This window comes from Giraffa tippelskirchi, chromosome 5, assembly GCF_054371585.1.
Source record: "Giraffa tippelskirchi isolate mGirTip1 chromosome 5, T2T-mGirTip1v1.2.pri, whole genome shotgun sequence".
In the NCBI taxonomy this organism is placed as follows: domain Eukaryota; kingdom Metazoa; phylum Chordata; class Mammalia; order Artiodactyla; family Giraffidae; genus Giraffa; species Giraffa tippelskirchi.
In genome coordinates, this window is record NC_137279.1 from 144,827,256 (window position 1) to 144,854,275 (window position 27,020).

General features: G+C 42.9%; 1 protein-coding gene and 1 non-coding gene across 2 annotated transcripts in view; both read right to left on the reverse strand.

Annotated features, from left to right (window-relative positions):
- ST6GALNAC3 (ST6 N-acetylgalactosaminide alpha-2,6-sialyltransferase 3) overlaps positions 1 to 27,020 on the reverse strand; it is a 630,739-nt gene that overhangs the window by 569,475 nt on the left and 34,244 nt on the right. The gene's annotated exons all lie outside the window — the stretch shown is intronic.
- On the reverse strand, positions 24,175 to 24,338 carry LOC145508189 (U1 spliceosomal RNA). The gene has a single exon (XR_014055441.1). It is a non-coding gene; the product is annotated as a U1 spliceosomal RNA (small nuclear RNA).

Sequence of the window (27,020 nt, forward strand, 5' to 3'; positions counted from 1 at the left end):
ACTGATGGGTGAATGGATAAAGAAAATGTGAAATGGATAGATAGATAGAAGGGAGTATCCTTCAGCCAAGAGAAAGAAGGAATTGTTGTCATTCATGAAAACATGAATCGACTTTGAGGACAATATGCTAAGTAAGATAAGTCAGACAAAGGAAGACAAATACTAGTATATGGTATTATTTACATGTGGAATCTAAAAAAACTGAACTTGTAAAAACAGAGAGTAGAATGTTGGTTACCAGAGGCTGGGGGATGGGGAAGTTGGAAAGATTTGTTTTAGGGTACAAACTTGAAACCAACAGGTTAAAAAGCACTGGAGATCTAATGCACAGCATAGTGACTGCAGTCAACAATACTGTAATATATGAAACTTCAAAGTTGCTAAGAGACTAGATTTTAGTAGGTCTCAACACACAAAAAAACAATAATTATGTGACTTCATAAAAGTGTCAGCTAACGCTATTGCAGTAATTGTACTGCAATATATCATGTTCCAAACCAATACACTGTATTCCTCAAAATTATACAATGTTATATGCCAATTATAACTCAATGTGTTAAAACATTGAATTATAAAAAAAAAAGCAGCAGCAGCAGCAATGATACACCAAGTCAACAAATACTAGGTTTCATTTCTCTCCATTTTAGAAAGAAATCACACAAAAACTCATTGAGTTGAACAGTGGTATTTTACTGTAAGGCTGTTTGTATCTACGCATGATGACCAATTTAGGGAGGTGCCCACAAAGAGCACGAGAGCTCACGTGATGTGGGCTACAAAGGTTCAAGCAATAAACTTTGGCCCCACGGCTAATGCATTTGTTGAAACTTCCTAACTGGTCTCCACATGACCAGGCTGGCAATACCAACATTGCTCTCAGGAGGCACCCTACACTATCCCCTCACGAGGAAGCTTGAAAGAGAACACATCACTCCAGGACATTCTCCTTTGGCCCCCCTCTAAAGCAGCAGTCCCTAGCCTTTTTGGCACTAGGGATCATTTCTGTGGAAGACAAATTTTCCATGGACTGGGGTGGGGAGGATGGTTTGGGGATGATTCAAGTGCATTACATTTATTGTGCCCATTATTTCTATTATCATTATGTTAGATCTACCTTAAATCATCAGGCATTAGATCCAAGAGGTTTGGGACCATTGCTCTAAAGCATTAATGGGTTGTCTTCCTAAAGCACCAGAAAATTCCCCTCCACAAGCCCTTCTGAAAATGATTTTACCTTATGTTTAATAAAAAGTGACATCTTTTCAATTGGCACTTTTTTACATTCTGACATTGCAGCCTTCTTGGCTAGACTGCACAGTCTTTTAGAGCAAAGACCATGTATTTCTTCCTCCATATCCCTAAAACCTGTCATGGTGCACAGCATATATTTAACTGAGTCGAGATACTACCTAATATATGTCTAAATACCACAGAAGCAAGTTTTACCACAAAAGCAGGAAGATTTGTTCTTGAAGTGATGCAACAGTATTTAGAGCATGATTCTGAAATTATTCAAGCCATGCCAGTGGCTTACCAGAGTATTGGGTCAAAGATTTGGGGAAGACTTCCCCAGGGCACCAGTGAATTCAGAGTCACAAGCAGTTGAAAGCAAGAAAAGCATATTCAAGTAGACATGTCCTGCTGAACTAGACAAGTGGTTTGGCCCTGGGTAAGGGACTGAATCCTTTAGAAGGATCTCTAGCCTAGACAATCACCATCCTGAAGCCCACAGTAACCCACAATTTCCCTTGTGGGGACATGACCTTAACTGGATGAGAAAGGAAGCCAGTGATGTTATTTGCTCAAATACACTAGTCGTAAAGAATCCATCTGCCAACACAGGAGATGCAAGAGATGTGGATTTGATCCCTGGGCTGGGAAGATCCCCTGGAGAAGGAAATGACAATCCACTCCAGTATTCTTGCCTGGAAAATCCCATGGACAGAGGAGCCTGGCAGGCTACAGTCCATGGGGCCTCAAAGAGTCATACACAAGTGAGCTCACACACTGAAGATTACACATAAAGAATTATTAAGTCAAAATTTTCTGCGCTAATGGAGGTGGAGGGCAGGGTCATTCTCCTCCACTGGAACTTTCTACTTTGAACAAAATGATATGAACTTTCACTGCATTTGTCTGGGTCCTATCTCTGTCTATTTCGTACTTCTTGACCATTATCACTTGGATCACCTGCCTCTCAGAAACATGTTTCTACCAAAACACTTCAACTATGGAACATGTTTATTTAGAGCAAGTTTTAGAAAGTCGTCTTATTCTCACACAATTGATCATTAGTTCCCCAAAACTCTGCCAAACATTAGATCTACAGAACAGCTAGTAGCTGAGGGTGCCTAAAAAATGTTGAGAATACAGTAAATCCTCAGGTTTCCCCAGACAGAGATAATATAATAGAAAGAACCAGCTCCACAGAGTTTTCTTCCAGGTAGTCATTTAGCCTTGCACTAACCTCTTTCCTGCTTAAACAGACAGGGTGGCAGAGGAGATGGCAATAAAGTGGACTGAAAACAGATTCCTAGGCAGGCAAACCTCACTTTCAGTCCCTCTTCTGTCATTTTCCTGCGGTATAATTCTGACCAAGTTACTGAACAAATCTGAGTTTGGGCTTTCCAATCAAAAAAGTAAGTTAAAAATATCAACTTTATAAGCTATTATAAAACTAGGTAGGATGTCACTTTTCAAGCACTTAGAGCTGACACTGGATAAACAATGGTTAGCATCAGTACCAGGATGCGTATGAGAATAGCCATTTCTAAGACCTATAGATTTCAGCAGACTTTGGGGGAAATATCTCATCAAAGGGTTAGTGACAAAGATTACGATTCCAAGTCATCCTAACCATGGGATTGAAAAGAAAGACATAACTTCCCAAATATTTCATACTTTCCTAAACAACAACAAGGTTCCTGAAATAGGCATGCACAAAAGATGTCATATAATTCAGGGGTCACAGGCCTTCCCAACTCTGATGCTTACCCAACTGTGAAAGCTATTTAGTACAAAGTATCTTCTGGGGTTTGCTCATCTAAAAAGAGTATTTTACACACACACACACACACACACACACACACACTTTGGTAGACAGTTCTCTTGGGAATTTTTTTTCCTGTGAAAACCAAATAGTATAGAATTTTAGCTTAAAGATCTCTACAGAGAATCAGAGAAGACACCACTCAAAATTGATTCTATATCCTATTATATAGCACATGGAAACAAACAAAAATGTAGTACCTATGAACAAAAAATAAAATAAAATAAAACTAAGTCTATCAAAGACGACTAGATGATAATTATAGACTGCAACTTAACCACTAATTTCAAAACCCTCACACATTAGCAAGTCCTATAAATGAATGAATGTATTTGTTAGGCACACATCAAGGAACAAAGTCTACTGACAACAAAGCTATCTTGGAGAAAGTTTGCCTCCCAACAGAAGTAAATGCATTTAAAACAGCTGTTGACCAGCCTCCTGCCTTTTAGTAAACCCTCTGAATTTTGTTTCTAGCAGCACATCTATAAATGGCCTATAGCTGTCTCTTTTTATTAGCTCTTTACAATGCAAGATATAAACTTCTCAAATAAAGCACCTGTAATGAAATTCCACTGTGAGCCTGTTTGTGGTAGGCAGCGTCCACTTCCCAGACCTGTACAGAGGATTCCAAAAGACTGCAGACAAGCCACCACCAAAGGCCCGACCCCACAAGAGCCCACTCCACGCACAGGGCTCCAATGGAACCAGAGCAGAAAAGTCTGAGGTGTGCAACCAAGTCACAGATTCAGGGGTACAACTCTAGGATGGGGCGGAGCCTTTCAAGAGCACTGATGTGAGGGCCCCTTTGCCATAACACAATTAGGGACATGTGTGACACCTGGACCAATCAGATGTGCCCAAGAACACAGTAGAGCCCCATGGACAGAAATCTACACCAGGAAGGAAAGCAGTCACCTTTCTACATGTGCCCATATGCTGGGTTGGGCCTGGAAGACAAGACTTTCCCCGAAAAGAGGAGGGATGTCTCAGGTGGCAGGTAGCCTTACCATGGTTCTCACTGGTTCAGTTTCACAACACAGTATAATTAGCTAGCATACTTAATAGCCATTAAAGCACACAGGCTCTTTTTTATAATATTTTCATTTATTTGTCTGCACCAGGTTTTAGTTGAGGCCCAAGGGATCTTTAGTTGCAGCAGGTGAACTCTTATTCGCAATATGTGGGATCTAGTTCCCCAACCAGGGATCGAACCTGGGGCCCCTGTATTGGAAGCACTGAGTCTTAGCCACTGGACCACCAGGGAAGTCTCAAAAGAACATAGGTCCTTGAAGTCAGTCCCACATCAAATGAATTTTGATGCTGGCCCTTGTTAGCTCTACAATTGGGGCAAGTGATGGAAACATTCTGAGCCTTCATTTCCTCAATTGCAAAATAAGGATAGTGATATCCACCTCACTAGATGCTGTAGTAAAGGAGCTAACTTATGTAAAAACTACCATTTAGTCTCTGTCTTATCAGTAGATACTCAATATTCGGTTCATTTTTACAGCGAGTCATGTGACAACATGGAAAATATATTAAGTTCAAAAAGCAAAGCATTAATATAAACACAGCTTTGTGCCATGCAGCAAACAAATATACAAAACAGAGTAGGAGGAAATGTACTAGAACCATAACCATTCTATATTGGCACTGGAGGGATTATGAGTTAAGTTTTCTCTCTTTTCCCAAATTTTCTTTGAAGAAGAAAATGTTACTTTTATAATGGCAAAATTTTACTGTTTTAGTAAAAGTGTTAGTTGTTCAGTCATGTCTGACTCTTAGCAACCCCGTGGATTGTAGCCCACCAGGGTCCTCCATCCACGGAATTCTCCAGGCAAGAATACTGGAGTGGGTTGCCATTCTCTTCTCCAGGGGATATTCCCGACCCGACCCAGGAACTGTACTCGGGTCTCCTGCATTACAGTCAGATTCTTTACCATTTGAGCCACCAGGTAAAAGCTACTTATTAAGACTCAGAGTTTCTTTAAAGAGACAGTGTTTCTGAAGCAGGGTGGTTTTTATGACATGAACACAGACCAGTATTTTCTCGAGGCAGCCAGTAGAATACTAATCACAGCCCGAGTTCAGTGGCCACACCTCATCATCAGGAGCACACAAACAAGAGTCAGGGGAGCATTCCATGGTCGCCGGCTGCCCCCGCTAACAAAGAGGAAGCCCAGGGCCTCTCCAGATACTGGGGATAGCACGAACCCCCTCTGGGTGTCCTTCTGGAAGCCGCCTTAGAATAGGACTCCTCTCAACAACAAGCACTGGAAGATGCTCAACAAGCCAAGGCCAGGGGCTGGCCTTGTGACCACAGTGCTTGCTAGGTTTGTGGAACTGAGGTGGCCTCAATGCCCACATACCCACACACACTGCTGACTGCAGCCTGTGGCAGCAGGAGACCACACTGGGGTGCCAGTCTCTTGGATTCTTGACTTGCAAGCTGCCTGAAGCCACTGCCCAATATAAATGCTTCAGACTGAAGTTTCTCACTGCTGTTGGACTCTGGTGAAAATGAAATCTCTCACCATCAAAGGACCTTAGGTGACCCTGAGGCCGGAAGTGACTCTCCTTACTTGGATTTCTACCAATTTATCATCCCAAACCAAGCCAAGCCAGGACATCGAGGGATCCGTGGACTCCGTGAGTGGTAGCCACCATGAGGGCGTGAACACAGTGGCCTGCAGGGATGCCCTGGCCCCTCCCCTAGCCACCCAGGGACCACCTCTAAAGGCATGGACTGATTGAACAATGGTTCTGCCAAACTGAAAGCTGATAGAGTCCCCTGGACTGTTTAAGGTGGGGGGAGAGGGGGTCACAGAAAACCACAGTACTGGGATTCCCTGGCAGCATCAGGAACTCCCAACCCCTCTGTACAGGTGATGCTATAGGACATGCCAAGTTTGTACAGGAAATAACTTCATTGCTTGTACTGAACGATGGGTTGAAAGGACTGAAGGGAACAGCAAGAGCAATGGATTCCTGAGGAAGTACTGGTCCCTGGGTTAGGATAGACAGCCTGGGTGGCCATCCCCAGACACTCCATGCTTCAAGTGACAAAAAGGAGCGTCTCCTGCCTTGGGAGGTATGGGGATTGGGGGGTTGGGACACTGACCTCTCTCTTCCTTCCCAAGACCCAAGGTGATGCCTAGATTGACAACAGCCTCATCAAAGTCAGCACTGCTATGACCAAGGAAGATGCCTTGAAACAAAGCTGCATCTGCCACCCAAGACTGAGGGCTCTATTGCCTCAGACTCCCACCTTGGTGGCCTGGCCGATACTTAAGGACATGGGCCATCAATGGATCTGTCCGCTGAGTGACTCTACTGATATGAGTTCAGACGCAGGATCACTCCAGTGTCCTCTGTTAATGGCACATGTAACACAATTGGAAAGGACTCTGCAGGGAGTCAGGTGTTGCTGACTCATACAGGCAATCTGGGCAGAGGGATAAGTTGTCTCTTCAAGCCACAAGCTGGCAACAGCAGGCAGAGACAAGGTATAACTGCATTAGTCTATGATATTTAACAACCACTCCCCAGTGTGAGTCACTGGCTCTCACTTGACATGCTTCTTTGTGGTCTTTAATGGGCTGTGGCCTTTCCCCTGGAGAAGTCTTGTTGCCTCACGGTCTGAGACCTACCATCTGGGTGCGTAACTGTATATACGTTAGAGGGTCCCCACTCTGCTGGCCCATCGAAGGGTGGTAGGTGACATCCTTCCCGAGGGGAAGACTGACAATTGGTTCCACTCAACTGTCTGAAATTAAATACCTGGATGGCACACAGGCCCTAAAAATGATGATACCCACCCTCTCCTTGACCATGGCAGAAATGGCTAACTCCACCATCCAGGCCATTCAGGACCAACAGGGCTCACTGAACTCACCAGCCAAGCTGCTGATGAGTAACCAGATCACCGTGGGGTTACCTGCTGGCAGAACAGGGTGTTCTAGCCAACACCTCTTGCTACATGTACATCAACAATTCGGGGAAAGTAAAGAATGAGGTGGAGAAAAATCATGCCAAAGCAGGATGGTTATCATCAGTAAATCCAGTTTCCTTTACACTCACTTTGACCTTTCCAGCTGGCTAAACTCTGACATCTGGGGCTCTTGGCTGAGTGTCATACTCCCAAGAAAGTCTGACCTTTTCACAAGGTCCTGTTAGTGGCCCTGACCATCTGCTGTTTCCACTGTGCAGGCTCTGTGGGGCTCTGTGGGGCATGAACCACACAGAACCCACTGTCTCAACTGGGCAGGCTCTATGGGGCATGAACCACACAGAACAGCTCTCTGCCTCATGTGCAGGTGGCCCATGGTCCTGCTGAGTGTGACAAGCTTTGCTTTTCCTAGCATCACGCTGAGGGCAGGGGGTGGACTATTGGGGTAGCACCCACTGCATGATCTGCATCCTCTCCCCAGGATTGCCAGTGGGAGCTCTAGGCCTGGAACATTCCCTTATATGGAGGCCAGGTGCCAAGCTGCTACTTGGCTTGACATTCTTCCTCATTAGGAGAAATTGTCCCCTGTTCCAGGAGGCAGTGAACTTCCTTGTATTGCCTAAGCATGTGTTTATTCGGCACCTGGCCAGCCCCACCAGTATATTTGCCCCCTGCCCTCTCCACAGGAAGAGAATGGGGTCTTCAACTTCATCGGGGTATATTCAGTCCATCCCATGTATTAGGTATCAGGAGTGACTCACTGGCCATGAGAGACAAGGACACCCCACAGATGCTGATCCTGCTGCATCATTTCTCCTTTCTAAGCAAAGCATTGTTCCAACCAGCACTTTGCGTGTTAAGTCCTCCTTGGAAACCTGGAGTGCAAAGGTGCTGCAGTGAGCTAAGGTCTGTGGGTTGGCATTGTCATGCTCTTTGCCATCATCCATGTGGTAAGACTCCTCACCTGGCACTTGTAGCTGGATCTTCCTGTTCTGCACATAGCAACGTCAAGAAGCAACACCTGCTATGTGGAAAAAGATAGCAGGTTAAGGAAAAAGATAGATATGGGGTGAATTACAAAAGATGAAGTTGAATCATACAGGGCCTTAAAGATGTGATAAAGACTGTGGATGTCCTAAGGTAATGGGAACAGTTGGAATGTGTGTACACGGTCACCTACCTTGTGTGGAGAACCCCAGGCACACAATCCACGGCTCATAACACTAACAGGAGGCTGTCTCCCTGAACGAGCAGACAGCCCTTTCATCACTGAAATCTCAGAAGACAGAGACCACTGATACATTACCAAGTGCCCTTGTGGAATCTTTATTCTAACCTCTTGATGCTACTGAAAAAAATAATACCTTCCTCAGCACTATGGTGAAGAATAAATAAGATAATCCACATAAACTGTTGAAAACACTACAACCCATAAGAATATCATAAATGTTTATTATTTCAACACACAGTAAAACATGAGAACAGAAAAGCCCACTTAACACACAAAGTTTATTATAAATAAATACAGACTCTTGACTTTATTTCCATTTCAGATTTGCAATAAAGTCTACATACTTTATTTGAATAACATACTACTTGCCACAGCCCCTTTTGTTGCTGTCTTAGTCAGTTTGGGCTGCTAAAAAGAATAACATAGACCGGTGGTTTAAATAAACATTTATTTCTCACAGTTCTGGAGGTTGGAAAATCCAAGATCAAGGTGCTGCAGATCCGTTGTCTGGTGTATAGAAAGCCACTTTCTTGATGGCTCCTCATATGGCCAGGAGAAAAAGGGGAGAGACAGACAGAAACAGAAATGAGGACAGAGACAAAGGACAGAAAGAGACAGAGAGATAAAGACAGAAAGAGAGACAGACAGAGGGGAAGCACGCTCTCCCCATCTCTTCTTATAAGGGTACTAATCTAATCACGAAGGTTCTACCCTCATGATCTCATTACTTCCCAAAGGTGCCATCCCCAAATACCATCAGACTGAAGACTAGGGTTTCAACATATGAATTTTGGAGGGCATACAAACATGCAGCCCATAACAGGTACTATGTACCCCTTTACTACCATCTGTTATTAAGAGAGTAGAAAATTCATATTTTTTGGCGAAAGCAGATACAGTATCACTCTGCTGCCAATAGAAATATTACTAATGGCCTGGGGCCCCCATGATGGCTTCTCATGTTGATTAAAGCCCAAGTCCCAGGGACATTCTTCCTCAGAGGGAGTTGTTTGGGCCTTCCATGGTGCGTGGGTTCCTATAACACCTTGTTTACACATCCACCCACATCTTTGAGGACATGCATTTTATGAAGCTAATTACCATGACCACACAAAAAATCTTAAAGATGATTCCGGAAATCTATTTCTTACCTCAAAACTTCCCTTTTAAAAACACCACTGAAGACCTGGGAAACTATGGATTTTATTTTAACCACTGTCTTACGTGTCTTTTAGTTTTTGAAACACAAGATACAGTTTACTGAAGACATGAAGGTTACAAAGGCTCCTGGACTCAAGAAGGCTGAAAGAAGACATTTATCAAAGATCCTGGCTGGAGTTGTTTAGCACTATCATTTGAATGTCCACTATATGCTAGGTACTTATTATAGTATGTATCCTGTTCTTAACTGTTAACATGGCATGGTAGATATTATTATCCCCGTATTACAGACAAATTAATGGAAATACAGAGCAGTGATATAAGGTGCTCAAAATAAAGGTGGAGCAGGGTTTCTAACATGGCTCTGACTCCAAGGCCAACACTCTCTCTTCTATTAGATGCTGCTTCTCAGAGCAACAGAACCGTACCCTTTATATGAGCAAGGAGATGCTCACTTGATTAGCAAAAAAACATACTTCATCATGAAACGTATTCACTTACGTCTGTAAGAGACATTCACTGCTTGCCAAAGGGGGAAAAAAATGAAAGAAGAAAGACTTTTCCCTTAAGGGCATCACTACCAAGTTTCATGGTTAGTAATTAAGTCCATTTGAAACAGGGGTCTAAGGTTAATGAGTGAGTGAGAGAAGAGGGAAAGAAATGTAGAGGAAAAGCATAAAAATGACACTAAAGAGATGTAAGGGCACGGAGAGGCGAAGTATTAAGAAAATAGAAGGCTTCATGTGTTCTGTTTTTCTTGAAATATTAGAAGTAACTTCCTTATCAGCAGGACTCTTGAGACAGACTCTGAAAACATCTTTCAAGGCAAAGAAATGAGGCCCTTTACTATTGGGGGAGGGTTTCTATATTAACTTAAGTCTTGCAAATACAATAAGATTTCCCAACAAAATCCCAGGAGACCTTGCTGTCTCCAACACCAGGAGGAAGATTTATACTAACTGAATATGGCTCTTCAGCAGGGCCCACTCAATTGGCTCCATCTATCTAAATAAGATTCTAACACGGAAACTGGGAATTAAAGTAGGAGACTGGGGTGGCGGGCATCAGTGAACACCTTTACAAGGGAACAAGTCACACCCTGACTGGTATTTAAAAATATATCAGGATGAAGCAGATCTTGCTGTTAAAGAGAAGGCAGAGAAATGAAAAGGAGTCACCCCCACACCTGCAAAAGCTGAGATAATGCCAGGAGCAGTCCACAACAAAGATTCTGAACCCAGCTACAAAGGAGTCTGCTGTCTGCTGATGGGAAACACATGCTTTTTTGTACAAAGAAACCCACTTCTGATCTTCTGAATGTATTCTAGGTACTGAAACAAGATGACAAAAGATGCTTTATGGCTCCTTCCAGATGGACCACAGAGTCTCGCACTGCAAGTTGAAAGGGGTTCAGTGTGAAGCGGAGTCCCAAACCACCACGCATATTCTGATCACCAGCACTCACTGTTTCATCACTCTGCTGTATCCAGACCTAAACGTTGTCAAATCCTCAGACCTTATCAAAGTTGTGAGCAACCTGGTGGGATGCAGTGCAGAGGCAGTGCAAACACAGCCCAGAAGCACCATGAGAAGCCACCTGTCTTCCTGCAGAGGAACGAAGTGAGAACGAATTGGACACTAAATGTTTATTTAACTTAGAGAACACCTCTAAATCACATCTTCAAGGAGACGTGAAATACACTGTTAGGTGAGAAACAAAGCCCATCTCATATGTTTCATGTTGTGTAACTATCTCCATCTCACACTTGGCCATTGTTGCTTGCAACTGTCTGGAAGTTAAGTATACCTTCCCAGGAGTGCCAGGTAAATGCTGCACAGACAGAAGAGAAGAGCTCCCACAGGGATCTTGTCTCATGTACATTTCAATCATAAAGTGTTCCAAGTTTGCCAATGGGTCTTAGGAGGCTCAGGTAAGAGCAAAACAGGTAAATGAAGGTCCTAGATACACACAGACACAAATAAAAATTATTCTGAGTCATTAAGTGTGAACTGTTTCCCCCACTAGATCTTTCACCGGTATGTGCCAGTTCCCTGGTGACTCAGAAGGTAAAGAACCTGCCTGCAATACAGGAGACTCGGGTTCAATCCTTGGGTCAGGAAGATGCCTTGGAGAAGGGAATGGCAACCCACTCTGACTGAGCAACTGAACTTTCACTTTACTTTACAAATGATTGCTAGAACTCTGTGCCTCCCCACGATCCAGTCACTAAACAGTGAACAGCTAGCTGGTGGAGCAGAAGCCAGTCCAGCGTGGTGGCCAGCCAGCACTGTTCTGAGTGGCTGTGCTCATACCCCACCCACAGGCAAGGAGCCAAGGGATGTGAGTCCCACTTCCACTTCCTGTCCAATGTTATGCATGTATGCACGCTCAGTCACTTCAGTCATGTCTGACTCTTTGCGACCCCATGGACTGTAGCTCACCAGGCTCCTCTGTCTATGCGATTCTCCAGGCAAGAATACTGGAGTGGGTTACCATGCCTTCCTCCAGGGGATCTTCCCAATCCAGGGATCAAATCTGCATTTCCTACACTGCAGGCAGATTTTTTACCCACTGATCCACCTGGGAAGTTCATCCAATGTTATAACCACCTCCAATAGCTGAATTAGCTATTCATTTACTCCACAAAGATTTACTGAAGTTCTTGGCATGAGTTAGACACTGCACAGGCCCTGTGATACCAGATAAACAAGAAAGACCGACTCCCTGATCTCCTGGATTCATAGACTAAAGGGCAGGGAAAGACAATTAAACCAATAGTTACGGCCCAGCAGCATCATCAAAACAGTGGTAGAGGAAGCCTGGAGCACAACGGGAATGCTTAACCTAAACTGAGAAAGCCAGCAAGGGAAGGGAGGGAGTCCTGTGAGGCATAAAGTCTGGTTTGGCTAGTGGATAGGGAACCGGGGCTGGTGGGGAAAAAAGCAAGAGATGAGGCTGGAAGGGCTAGCAGAATCCAGAAAACACAGGTCCTGTAAGCCACATAAAGGAACATGGACTTGATCCTAAAAGCAAGGACTTTTATGTTCTGCAAAGATCATTGGTTGTACTGAAGAGAAGGACCTGGAGGGAAGCAAGACTAGAGGTAAAGAGGAAGGAAGTGGGGAAACTAAGGCACACAGAGATAGAGAGAAAACAGTGTCCTGAGCTATGGCAGTAGCAGAGAATGTGGTGAGAAGAGCGTGGACTCAAAAAGATTTAGAAGCAGAACTGATGGAGCCTGGGTATTGACTAAACGTAGAGATGTCAGAGAGAGGCACCAAGGATGTTACTGCCTGGGTACCTGCCTTGGAGAAATGGATGGATGTTACCACGACTCCCAAGACTTGAAGACAAAAATGGGACAGAAACAAACATGGGACAAAGAGTCAGAGTCCCACGGAGGACATGCTGAGCTTTGAGGGACCTGCAGGGCAACTCACTGCAGTCATCCATCCAGCAGCTGAATTAGTGATGTCAGGAGAGGAGTTGGGGCTGCTGCTGCTGCTGCTAAGTCGCTTCAGTCATGTCCGACTCTGTGCGACCCCATAGACGGCAGCCCACCAGGCTCCGCCGTCCCTGGGATTCTCCAGGCAAGAATACTGGAGTGGGTTGCCATTTCCTTCTCCAGTGCATGAAAGGGAAAAATGAAAGTGAAGTCACTCAGTCGTGTCCGACTCTTAGCGACCCCATGGGCTGTAGCCTACCAGGCTCCTCCGTCCATGGGATTTTCCAGGCAAGAGTACTGGAGTGGGGTGCCATCGCCTTCTCCGGGAGTTGGGGCAGAAGACACAAATTTGGATATCATCAGTCTGAAGATGGTAAATGAAGCCATGAACATGGACAGAATCATCCAAGGGAAGTGTATAGTGAGAAGGGGAGGGAAGTGAAATAACGCTGAGGTCAGCATTGTGAAATGGCTCACAGTTAGTGCTGGCAGACTGAAAACGGTCTGCTGAGGAGCCCAGAGAAAGGCCTGAGGATGGTAAAAATGAGGCCAAGTGTCAACCAGCAGCCACCTGGTGATCAATAGTCCCAGTGCCTAATACCCAAACAGGGTTTAATTAGTGGGTCCAGGACCACAAAGGCAAAGGGTGAGGAGAGGATGGGAAATTTTTAATTCACTTGATCTTCTGCACCAAGAATGGATCACAGCAGACAGAAATTTCGTTAGGCTGAGACGGGCTGTCCCACAAAAGTATACTGCAAGCCACAAACGTAGGCCACATTTATAATTTTAAGTTTTCTCATAGTTACATTTAAAAAGTAAAAAATAAATAGGGAAATAAACTTTAGTTTCATCTGCAGGCTAAGTCACTTCAGTCATGTCCGATTCTTTTCGACCCTATGGACTATAGCCCGCCAGGCTCCTCTGTCCATGGGATTCTCTGGGCAAGAATACTGGAATGGGTTGCCATGCCCTCCCCTTCAGGGGATCTTTCCAACCCAGGGATCAAACCCATGTCTTACATCTCCTGCATTGGCAGGCAAGTTCTTTACCACCAGCACTACTTCGGAAGTCCTTTACTTTAATATAATAAAGTAAAATATTATCATTCACTAAGTAATCAATATAAAAATTCTTAATGAGGTATTTTACATTCTTTTTTTGTGGCATGGAGCCTTTGTAATCTACTGTGTACCTTAGCCTTAGAGGAGATCTTACTTGGACTAGCCACATTCCAAGTGCTGCTCAGGAGCCACACAAAGCTAGCAGCTACCATACTGGACAATGCAGATTTGCGGTTTACACACAAACACTTTACCTTTCTCCACATTTTATTTAAACAAATAAAAACTGAAGAAGGGTATGATCAACAGGAGCTCTCTGAAAGGCCTAGGTGGCAAGCAAGATATCAAATCCAGATGAGGGAGAATGGGAACAATTAAGGAGCATTTTCTTTTATAACACTGTCACAAAAGGAAAAGACGCTGGGGACGGGCTGACCTCGTGCTTGATGCTGAACAGTGCAGCAGACAGCTGCTGTAAAATGCAGGTCAGAGCTGGTTCCCTGTTAGGAATAAGTCAATACAGCTTTTTAATACACAGTACATGGAGTACTGCATGTCACCATCCAGGGACATGCTACATTATGCAAGGTCAGGTGTGGGGGACTGCAACCAACCCCTCCCTGGCCCAGTCAATGTCATCTAACCAGGTTTCCAGCTGGAGCTTCTCAAAATTGTTTAGTCGCCTCTTCACATCACCTTGAAAGGATGCAGGTGATTTCTTCATCACAGGGACACCAACAGAACTCGGCTCAGGCTCTCCTCCGACCCCGAGCTCATCATCAGTGAGACAGGCCCCCCAAAAGGAAGGGAGGATGGAGGTGAATCCAACTGCCCAGCTCTGGATCTCCTGGCACTCCAGCAAATCACAGTCAGGAGCCCAGCTCAATTTGCTGGCCTCACTTCTCCAGCTTTTGAGGCCTCACAGCTGCACCTGAAACTAAAAGCATTCTTTTTCTCCTTGGATAACTCCAAAAGCTGTTACTTAGACATTCTCACCCCTAGGGGGTGAGGAAAGAGGAAAAAGGAAAAGCCTGATACTTAAACCTAGGAAATAGAAGCAGAACCATCCCTACTCTGCCAGCCTTGTGTCTCACATGTCCTTATTTTCCCCACCTCCTATTGTATACTTTAATAATAACACACAGTTGGTGGGCCCCCTCCCTCTCACGCACATACATGCACCTCCCCCACCACCACACACACACCCCCCCTTAAGAGGAGAGGCAGAATAGTGTTTGTGTAGTTACTAGATTAGGCTTTGAAGAAAAATTCAAATTTCTCTGCTGACATTTGCTAGCTGTGTCACCTTTGGCAAATGACCTCTACAACTGAGTTTTCTTATCTGAAAAATGGGGAGAATAACCATACCAACCTCACAGAGATGTGTGAGGATTAACATGAGGTAATGTACTGAATAAGTGAAATAGAAATTAAAATGAGTAGCACTGGCCCTGAAACATACTAAGAAGAATAAGTGATCACTATTACTTATTAACCACTAAGTAAGTAAGTATTAGATGCTCAGTCATGCCTGACTCTTTGTGATTAACCACTACAGGTGTGTAATACTACCATACTACCATAAGTGGTAGCTATGATTATTGTTCTTAAAATCCCTGCTCCTTTCCTCAAAGCTTACCTGAGCTATTACCTCTTTCTGCTGGCTTTTTCTGTCAATGCCACTCTACCAAACCCTTTAGTGCCACACATAAACACACACTCATAGGACTTCCCTGGTGGCATACTGGATAAGACTCTGTCTGCCAATGCAAGGGACATGGGTTCTATCCTTAGTCCAGGAAGACTGTACATGCCATGGAGCAACTAAGAGCCCAAGAGCCCAAGAGCCACAACTACTGAGCCTGTGTGCCAAAACTACTGAAGCCCATGCACCTAGGGCCTGTGCTCCACAAGAGAAGCCACCGCAATAAGAAGCCCAAGCAATAAGAGCTAGGCCCCACTCCCCGCAACTACAGAAAACCCACACAAAGCAGCAAAGACCCAGCACGGCCAAAAATAAATAAATACAAATGCAACCTAGACAGCATATTAAAAAGCAGAGACATTACTTTGTCAACAAAGGACCATCTAGTCAAGGCTATGGTTTTTCCAGTAGTCATGTATGGATGTGAGAGTTGGACTATAAAGAGAGCTGACCACTGAAGAATTGATGTTTTGAACTGTGTGTTGGAGAAGACTCTTGCGAGTCCCTTGGACTGCAAGGAAATCCAACCAGTCCATCCTAAAGGAGATCAGTCCTGGGTGTTCATTGGAAGAACTGATGTTGAAGCTGAAACTCCAATACTTTGGCCACCTCATGCAAAGAGCTGACTCATTTGAAAAGACCCTGATGCTGGGAAAGATTGGGGGCAGGAGGAGAAGGGGATGACAAAGGATGAGATGGTTGGATGGCATCACCGACTCAATGGACATGGGTTTGGGTAGACTCTGGGAGTTGGTAATGGACAGGGGAGCCTGGTGTGCTGCAGTTCATGGGGTTGCAAAGAGTCGGATACGACTGAGCGACTGAACTGAAATGAAGCACACTCACACACTCACTCAGATTTGATGCCCCTCCCCGGGCAGCTGGTACTTCCAACTCTGTGCATTCTTAACTCAACAGTGCTATATACAGTAACCATCTGCTTACGGTCTTTGTTACTTCCCTACAGCAATGCTTCTTAGTGCTTTGAGGAGGTAAAATGTGAGCAAGGACATGAAAGAAGGGAGAAAAGGAGCCATGTAGATATCTGAGGGAAGAATGTCCCAGGCAAATTTAAAAAACAACAACTGGCTGGAGCAGAGAGAGCGAGGCAGAGAGAGGAGAGGAGGTCAGAAATGCAAGGCTGAGTGGGCCAAAGGGTAAGGCCCATAACCCATGGAAAAGGATGTGGATGTTTTTTTCTGAATAAGATATAAACTTCCTGGAGGGCTTGTGCAGAGGAGTAGTGTGACCTGACCCACATTTTTTAAAGCCATTCTGGCTTCTGTGAGGAGAACAAACAGTAGGGAGGCAAAGGCAGACACAGGACAACCAAATGAAAAGGCTTGAGCATCAATGGCGCAGGTGAGAAAATGTGGTGGGTGAGGTGGTAATGGTAGAGATCCCAACAGGATTTGTTGATGGACTGGATGAAAGAAAAACAGAGGGCAACACCTTCGTTATGGCCCTAGAACTTGGTGTGAAAGTGTTAGTCGCTCAGTTGTGTCTGACTCTTTGTGACTCATGGACTGCAGCCCACCAGGCTCCTCTGTCCATGGGATTCTCCAGACAGGAATACTAGAATGCGTTGCCATTCCCTTCTCCAGGGGATCTTCCTGACCCAGGGACTGAACCTGGTTTCCCACACTGCAGGCAGATTCTCTACCATCTGAGCCACCAGGGAAGATGTAGGAAGCCAAATAATGGCTCCCAAAGTTATCTGTATTCCAATCTCCAAAACTGTGAACATGTTATTTTCCATGTTAAAAGAAACTTGCCGATGTGTTTAAATTAAGGATGTTGAGATGGGGAGATTATCCTGGATTAATTATCTGGGTGGGCCCAATGTATCTGAAGGGTCCTCATAAAGGAAATACGGGGACAGGTGGGTCAGAGTCAGACAAGGAGATGTGACAATGAAAGCAGAGGTCAGAGTGATGCAGGACCACCAGCCAAGGAGTACAAGCAGCCTCCAGAAGCTGAAAAAGGCAATGAGATGAAGACTCCAGGAGGAACATGGCCCTGCCACCCCATTTTAGAACTCTGACCTCCAGAACTGCGACATAAATTTAGTGTTGTTTTAAGTTAGTAGTAATTTGTGACACCAGCAATAGGACACTCATATACCTGAGTTGATTATGATGCCATTTATTGAGACAGAGAGCAGTGGGGAAGGAACAGGAATCAGGAGCTCTGTTAGGCCAAAAAACCTGAACAGACATTTCTCCAAAGAAGACATACAGATGGCCAACAAACACGTGACACAACGTTCAATATCACTAATTATGAGAGAAATATAAATCAAAGCTATAATGAGGTATCCCTTCACACTGTCAGAAATGGCCATCATTAAACAATCCACAAACAATAAATGCTGGAGGGGGTGTGGAGAAAAGGGAACTCTTATGCACTGTTGGTGGGACTATAAATTGATACAGCCACTATGGAGAACAGTATTGGGTTCCTTAAAAAAAGTAAAAACTACCATATGACCCAGCAATCCCACTCCTGGGCATATACCCAGAGAAAACAAAAATTCAAAAGGACACAAGCACCCCCAATGTTCACTGAAGTGTTCATTTAGAATAGCCAGGACATGGAAGCAATGTAAATGTCCATCAACAGAGGAATAGATAAAGAAGATGTGGTACATATATACAATGGAATATTACTTCACTATTAAAAAGAATGAAATAAGGCCATTCTAGCAACACAGATGGACCGCTGCCGTCTGTGGGGTCGCACAGAGTCAGACACGACTGAAGCGACTTAGCAGCAGCAGCAGCAGCAGCAAGTAAGTCAGACAGAGAAGGAGAAATATCATATGCATCCCTTATATGTGGAATCTAGAAAGAAGTGATGCAGATGAACTTACTTGAAGGCAGATTTTTTACCCCTCTTCACCTCTCTTCCAGGTCAAATAAACCCAGTTCATTTCCCTCTCTCACAGAACTCAACTCCTAGAACTCTTCCCATCCTCTTTGCTTGCTCCTATGTGTACTATGTTTGGCTGCAGTCCTCTTAAAATATGGCCTTCCATGCAACACAGTAGTTTGACCAATGTCAAGTATAACAGAACCATCATAGAGTAAATGTCTGGAATTAAAGGACTTAGCAATCATTGCTTCAATTATTCATGAGCAATCCCAAAGATCCATGACACGTTCTAGTGTAAGATTTCACTGATGTACAAACAGTTCATCGGCTGATGCAAGCAGTGTTTGGGACAATCATTTAGAATCCAGGTGCCCAGCATCTTCCTAGCAATAAAACCTGGAGATTCCCTCCCAGTTCTTGGGTGCAATAATACCTGTGAAATGATTACAAACTCAGATTTCTCATGAAAATTTGCCACCAAGCAAAGGAAGATACTTTAGTAAATAAGGCTCTGCACAGGAAACATGTGATCTCTAACAGAAATATGATTTGGGACAAACAAGGATCTATATTAACATTTCTATATTCACAAGTCTGAAGGTTTGGGATGGCCTCAAACAGTATCTTTTACAAATGTCATGTGCCCTCCATATACATATCAGTGAAGCCAAAGAATGTGCTATCTTCTATATGTGAAATAGGCAGCATTGTGTGCACAAAACTGAACTAAGAAAGAGGTCCCTGAGTTCCACAACTAGCTCTGCCAAGCACTGCCTGACCTTAAGAAACTGCCGCTCTTCTGGGTTTCAGTCTCTCCGCCTATAAAATGAGATGATGGAATGAGTCAGGGATTCTTCACCTGCTGCGCAGGGACAGAAAGGCCAGGTGAGATGTTTACCCACTGAACTTTTAAAGATATGGATATGTACGTTGTAAGAATAAAAGAGCCAGAACATTTATCAAATTCTAGGCATTGTGGTAAATGCTTTACATAATAACAGTCATAATATAATGAGCAATATTAGTACTTAAATGGAGAAGGAAATGGCAACCCACTCCAGTATTCTTGCCTAGAGAATCTTGTGGACAGAGGAGCCTGGTGGGCTGCTGTCCATATAGGGTCACACAGAGTCGGACACGACTGAAGTGACTTAGCATGCATGCAAGCATTGGAGGAGGAAATGGCAACCCACTCCAGTGTTCTTGCCTGGAGAATCCCAGGGACAGAGGAGCCTGGTGGGCTGCCATCTATGGGGTTGCACAGAGTCAGACACAACTGAAGCAAGTTAGCAGCAGCAGCAGCAGTATTATTTTACTGAAGCATACCACTCTGATGCAGTAAGTACTATTAGTAACCCATTTTATTGATAAGCAAGTTGAGATTTAGAAAGATCAGGTAACTTGATGGAAATCACTCAGTGTGAGAAAAGCAGAGGTGGGATTTCCACACAGACCTGAATCCACAGATCCTGTTCTTCTCTACTGTTCTGTAGAGTTTCACAGTGAGCTCGGTAACTAGGTAAGAGGAGCAGCTGGTAATCACACCATGGTAGAACTGTCTTTAACTTGCCTATTTTCAGAGTAGCACTTTCTCACATCTCAGCAGTGGTTGGCATAGGCTCTTCATTCTAACTAGCAGACCAGAAGCCAGAGCAGTGCAAGTGACCCTCCGTTAGCAGAGCTGCTCACTCCAAGAGCTGAGGGTGGAGCAAAGACAGAAATCAGAAAATGCAGTTGGTCATGCTTATAAACAAACCACATTTTTAATTTATGCTAATAGCACTGCTGCTTATATTACCTTCAAAAAGAAATAAGACCTGAGTGAGCTGTAAAGACACAGATGAGAGAGAATACTACAGGTAAAATATCATTTCTTATTAAGGTTTTACACTCAGATCCATAAATGAGCCTGTTAAAGTGTTTCTGCTTAAGCAGCAGAGTTTCCTTGGAACACATTTTCCTTCTTGGGAAATGTTAGATGAACTGAACTTCTCCTGTTCCCTTGTATCCTCAAACTAAACTAGAGGATCATTGACTTTCCATGACTTAACAAGCTTTGAGGCCTGCTTACAATCAAAAGATGGGCCTAAAGCAAAATTGTAATATATGTCTATAAATATCTTCATACACAGAAAAAAAATAATTTTACATGAGTCACTGAAACTAACTCTGGCTAGTGTTAACACCAAGTGGGGCGAGAAGACTTTTTAGAGGAATACTATTATGTTATGGAATCCAAGGCTAAAGGACATGACAAATGAAATTTTTATCTTCAAATAGTATGTACTATCTGATCCCAAATGGATCAAATGTATGTATATTTACCAGTTTCCCTGAAAAAGTATAGGAAGGCTCGGCACCAAGATATTAACTAGAGTAAGGAGTTCCATTATAGTTTTCATAGCATCCTGTCCTATATTTTTTCCTTGTAGCATTTATCAGAATTGTAATTCATTACTTGTGTAATGGTTGGTTATCAATCCCTTTTCCTCAAACAAGGACTCTGTCCTACACCAGGCTCAGAGTAGTGTTAATTAAACTTCTGAGTGATGGAGTGAGAGATGCTTATTTTCTTGTTTCTGCTTTTCTTTAGAAAGGTCTAGAATCGGGGCCTGGAGCACGTGGAGGAGTCAGGGATGGATTCTGCTTCTCTGATTTCACCTGCAGTTCTCCATTCCTTCATTCTGGCCTCAGGCCACCCAACAGAACACAGCCTCCTAACAGCTCTTCACTTTGGTCCACTGTTTCAGCCATCAGGAAAGAAACTAACTTCTCTGTTCTCAGAGTCAATTCCAATACCCCAGGGGATCAAATAAGAAAAACCCCTAGATAAATCCACTGTGGCTGAGATGCAGAGTGGCCTAATGCAACACCACTGTCTCCATGATAATCATGGAGATAGAATGATAGGCAAGCAATTTCCAAAACAGGAAGGGGGCTAATGCAGTCGTGGCCAAACTACATGCAAATGAAATGTGTTCCCTACACATTCTTCCTAAAGGAGACATTTAAATCAGCTGAAAGCGCGGAGCTCAGAGTCCAAAGTTCTCAACGTGGGTAGGAGCTTTACGATCTGACCCCTGACCTCTGCTCTATCTTCTCTGCGGGTATACTCACCTTCCCAGGCTGAGCAGCAGTCACCGCATCTCTGTGATGACAGAAGCTCCTTCTTACTTCAAGGCCTTCACATGAAGTCATGGCCCTCTGCATACCTCCCATCTAGCTACTTCCCCCTAGCATATCTTCCACTTAGACTTCCTCATAATACCTACAGCAGAGCAGATCACAGATGAAATTAAAAGGCTGTGTAGCCACGGCTCTATTCAAAACAGATACCCAACAAGGACCTACTGTAGGATGCAGGGAACTCTGCTCAATACTCTGTAATAGCCTAAATGGGAAAAGAATTGGAAAAATAACATGTGTATGTATAACTAAATCACTCTGCTGTACACCTGACACTACCACAACATTGTTAATTAACAATACTCCAATACAAAATTTAAAAAAAATTTAAAAGGCTGAGTAGCTTTTCATTTGATGTTTTTCTTGTCTCTAATCCTGTAAACTTAATGAGAACACAGCCTATCTCTCCTCTCTAAATCTAATTCCACAGTGCCTAGCACAGTACCCTGATAGCAATTTAAAAAATTAGTTAGCAAATTAGCAAAAATGAGTTAATGTATATTTTCTAGTGAAAAAAATGAGCAAGTGAACCAGGCCAAATCCTAAACTTTCAAATGTAATGGTATCCAAAAGGTAGGAGTAGCCTAGAATTAAATAAAGTATTTCTCACACCTCATTTTCCAACTCAGAACACTTCCATAGACAAGAACCAATTGGCAGGTGATGGCTGGCAAGGACAACTGCGAAGGCATAAAGGGTGCTTTGTTACACCACAGCAACTCTGAAAACAAAGTCAAACTGTGGTCCACCAAGAAGCAGAGTTTCTGCACTCAACGAAGCCAAGTACATGTTCCTGTCCCCAATGCTTTTCTGAAAATAGGTTATTAGCCACTCATCTGAAAATCAGAAACCCCAAAACATCAAGGTTCTTTTCAACCTAAAATCAAAAGATACATTACCAAACGATCATTGCTGAAGACCTACTGCCCTTATTCTGTGTAGATAACTTCTCCTGTGGTTTTAATATACTAAATGTGACTGTGGAATATGATTGTCATGTACTAAATTTAAATTCTTCTGACAGTAAAAAAAGTTGTAGCTATTCCGATCAGTCATAAATTATTGGGAGTGAGAGTTTGCTACCCAGTTTACTTAAAGACATACTAAAATATACTGACACAGGAAATAGATGAAAACCAAGCCTAAGCTCTGAGGGCCAAATTTCCACCATGAAGTGCCTGGAAACATATCCTGAAACATAATACATCTAACAAGTGATTCTGTAGTAACAGTCTCACTTATTTTTTTTCCTTGAAAAAGCAAGCCCAATGTTAAAGGGTAAAGAACAAAATATGAACTGTGTCATTATTTTAAGTGAAGACAAAGCCACCAGGTCAATTATCTGCTATTGTGGGAATGGACTTCTCTTGATCTTGGCACACTCTGTGCTTTCTTTAGGATATCTCCTCTACTTAAAAAGCTCTCAGATCCAAGAGAGGAAACCTACCATTTCCACACACTCCTCAATGTGCCCCTTTCTTTGCTAGTCCTTTCCATGTAGGTTTCTTCTTTAGCTGAAGAAATATCTTCTCTTAAAAGTAATAGAGAATACTTAATTATGTACCTTTCGTTTTAGTAAGACTTGCATTTTGTAATGAGGAATACAGTATGCTCACAGTAGAAGCTGTAAAACTAGAGAAAAGCAGAAACAGGAAAATAAGCACCTCTTATTCCATCACTCAGAAGTTTAGTTAACACTACTCTAAGCCCGGTATAGGACAGAGTCCTTGTTTGAGGAAAAGGAATTGATAACCAACCATTACACAAGTAATGAACTACAATTTTGATAAATGCTACAAGGCAAAAATACAGGATAGGATGCTATGAAAACTGTAATAGGACTCCTTACTCTAGTTAACATCTTGATGCCAAGGCTTCCTATACTTTTTCAGGGAAACTGGTAAATATACATACATTTTTATCCAGTTGGGATTAGATAGGGTGTACTATTTGAAGATAAAAATTTCACTTGTCATTTCCAGAGCTAACTTCTACAAACAAAGGAGTTGTCTGTCTCAGAATTTCCCTAAGAATTCCCAGGAAACAATAGCAGGCAAGACAGCCATCAGTGAGTCACAAATAGTCACAGATGAAACCAAGGAACTGTTTTCTAGGTCTCTCTGAAATAGTCAAATAACCTTTGGCCAAAAGGAAGCCATTGTTGACTGTTGGATGAGGTCATCACATCATACAAAAGTTATAATCAGAAGCAAAAAGGAACACATTTCAGATTCTTCTTCTTCCTTTTACGATCTTATAAAGTTGCTCACCCACCATGACTTGATCAGAGTTTTAGGTTTGCAGATAAGATCTTATAACAATGTCATTTGGGAACTGCTTCACCTGATCTGTCCTTTAAGATCTAGAGAGATGGTCAAGACTGGCTAGAAACCCCCTCAACTCCATGCCCAATAGAAATACAAGTCTCTCACTTAGATTTCTGCAAATTTCTATATGTGACTACGTCTTTTGGTCAAACTCCGCCTACAGGATTTTATTTCCACATCTGATATCTCTGTTACACTCAGCATTAATTTAGACAAATTATGCAGTTGAGTTTTCCACAACTGGGAGAAACTGCACAGCTCAGCACATCCAAACGTAATGGATGAGCCTCACCATGGGAAAACTACCTTTGTGACCATGGTACCTCCCCTGCCTAGTAAATATTCAAGTTTATTTTTGAAATGTATTTGGGTACTGGTCTCTGTCTCCATTATGAAAGAAGCAAGTCTTCTATTTCACAATACGTGACATCATTCTAATTCCCCCAGGAGTATCAGTATCCATGTTTGCATTCACATTAAGGTTTATAAGGTATAGATAACTGAGATCAGATTCTTTCCTGAGAGTGAGATTCCAGGGGAGAAAAGGATGTGGAGAATAGAACATGAGGGAACTAAAAGGATAAAAAGGAATTATAATGAAGCCCTTTGGGAAGAAGGTAAAGAGGAAATGAGCATGGCCAGCCCCACTGATTTCCATCCAGATACCCATAAGCAAACAGACAAATTAAACTTCAATGATAGTTCCGAGTGCACTGCCTGATTTTCTCATACATAGTGTGCCTTATAGTTTTAAAAATAAATGTTGAATTTAGCATATGCTCAAATACTTTCAAATGGCCATTTTTTTACAGTGGAAATACATCTTAATAATTTCTTAGTAGAGGAAACCATAGACGTAAGAGTAATGCGATACCTTTCTAAACTTGAAAGAACATCCTCCTCAGCCTGATTCTCAGCTAGGCTCTTCTTAACCTTCTCAGTCAATTCCAATACATCAGAAGAAATTTCCCGGCTCGGTTTTCAGGGAAGAATGACTTCACCCAGGCTCTGCGTGGTGCCCTGGCAGAAAGCCAGGAGCAAGCGATGCAGATCTGGCCACAGCCTCTCCGCGCTCAGCCTAAGATGGGATCTGCCAGGCCAGAGAGGAATCCGGGTTCTCCAAAAATGCTATAGCAAGTTACTCTCGCACTGAGCAGAACACACTACCCATTGACCAGACAGTGAAGATGGGACTTGTGCTTCTTCTCCTTTGAGTACAATATTCAGAATGATGTATGGGAAGTTCTAGATAATGGGCCCCTTTGATCAATTATATCATAGTATATGATATAGGGTCTAAGGTGGAAAGGTGGAAAACCTAATAATGGAAGACAAATGTCCAGCCCTTGAATCTCATGCCCTTTCCACCTCATCTCAATTTATAGGAGGTTTTGGTTTTCTGTATGGAAACACAATACTGTTCCAGCTTGAGAATTCTCCTGTTACTCTTACTGGAGAGGGAGCAGTAAGTGTGTAACCAACCAGAAAGTCAGCAAAAAAATTCTATTCGTTTTTTGTAATCAGTCAACTTCTGTTTATGATGGAAGTCAATGTAAACCACAGCAGCAATGAAGCCCAGGCACTGTTGTTCTTTTCCTGTATTCTAGGACTCTGAGTGATATATGATTTCTCCTAGGAATGCAAAGGCTACAGCAGACCTGTCAGAGAAACTATAAATCATCCAACAAAATAATATGAAAACAGAGTCAATGAAACCCCTCACAGAGTGGCAGCTTTCTGATTAGCTGTCATACTACTGTGGACTAAGGAACCCCAAAGGAAGATGCTCTTTTCTTTTAGGTATAAAAATTATCATTTTCTTCAGACACTATACATACACACACACACGTATCTACAGATCTGAGAACTCATTGTATTGGTATTACTTTTTTCAAAATGACTGAGACTTACCTAACCCACTATGCCTAACCATAAATGAGATTTTCTTTTTCCTCTCTCCTAGGATCTTTATTTCAATCAAAGTGTTTAAATTCTCCATAAAAAATTTTAGAGACCCTACATACCAAGTTTTAGAAGGCTGACTAGACTAAGATGATGCCTTTGCTAAGGACATCTCTTTGATTATGAGTAATTCTGCACAGTTACTTCCTTTCTTTTTTAACAGCCTTGTAAAGTTTCAGTGATGAACAAACAGGACTTGGTTGAGTACAGTGCCATCTAAGAATCTGGGTTGAATATATCTATATATTCATACATGAAGAAGGACTTGATGTGGAGATTAGAATGTGATTAAACCAGAAAGGTGGTACATCACAAAGCTGGGGTTCCTAGCTGGGAGTCTTCAGATGGACTTCAAAGGTCCATGAATCACTTCAAGTCCTACATGCAAAGCTGTGGATTTTTAGGGGAAAAGAATCCATAGCTTTCAATAAAAGGGTTAGTGAGCCAATGAAATTAAGAACCTTAAAGAGAACAGGCAATAATAACTCATTGTTGAATAAATGAACTCAGGGAGAACCAGCTTACTACTGGTTATAACCCTTCCATGATCAAATCTTCTTTGGAAGCACTTGAAGATGGTGGAAAGAAAATTGGCAATATTGAGCTATTATCACATATGTAAGAGCCAGGCTCTGATCGAGTTGTTGCTCCATCCCTCAATTGTTTTACCAAACACTACTTTACTCTTTATAACTGTCGACTACAGACAGTCCAAATATATAGCTAACAATAATTCTCTTCTCCACACTTTTGAAAATTGCTTCAAGTATTAGGGATTTGTAACCTAGATGCCAGGAAATCTAAATGTCTCCTGAGAGAATGTCAGAATGTGGGAGCTCCAAGGATAATGGAAAGGAATATGGGAGCAAAAGGGCAAAGACAGTAAATACACTGGGGTGCAGAAGGAAGGAGTAGGTAGAAAAAAGAACCTAGACCTGCCATTGGAGCTTCCATTATTCTCCACAGTGCATCTTCCTAAGAGCCTGTGTACATGGGCTACCCACTCTTGTCCACCCAGAGGACTATCTGTAAACATGAGGTGGGTAGAGAGTAGGGTGAGAGG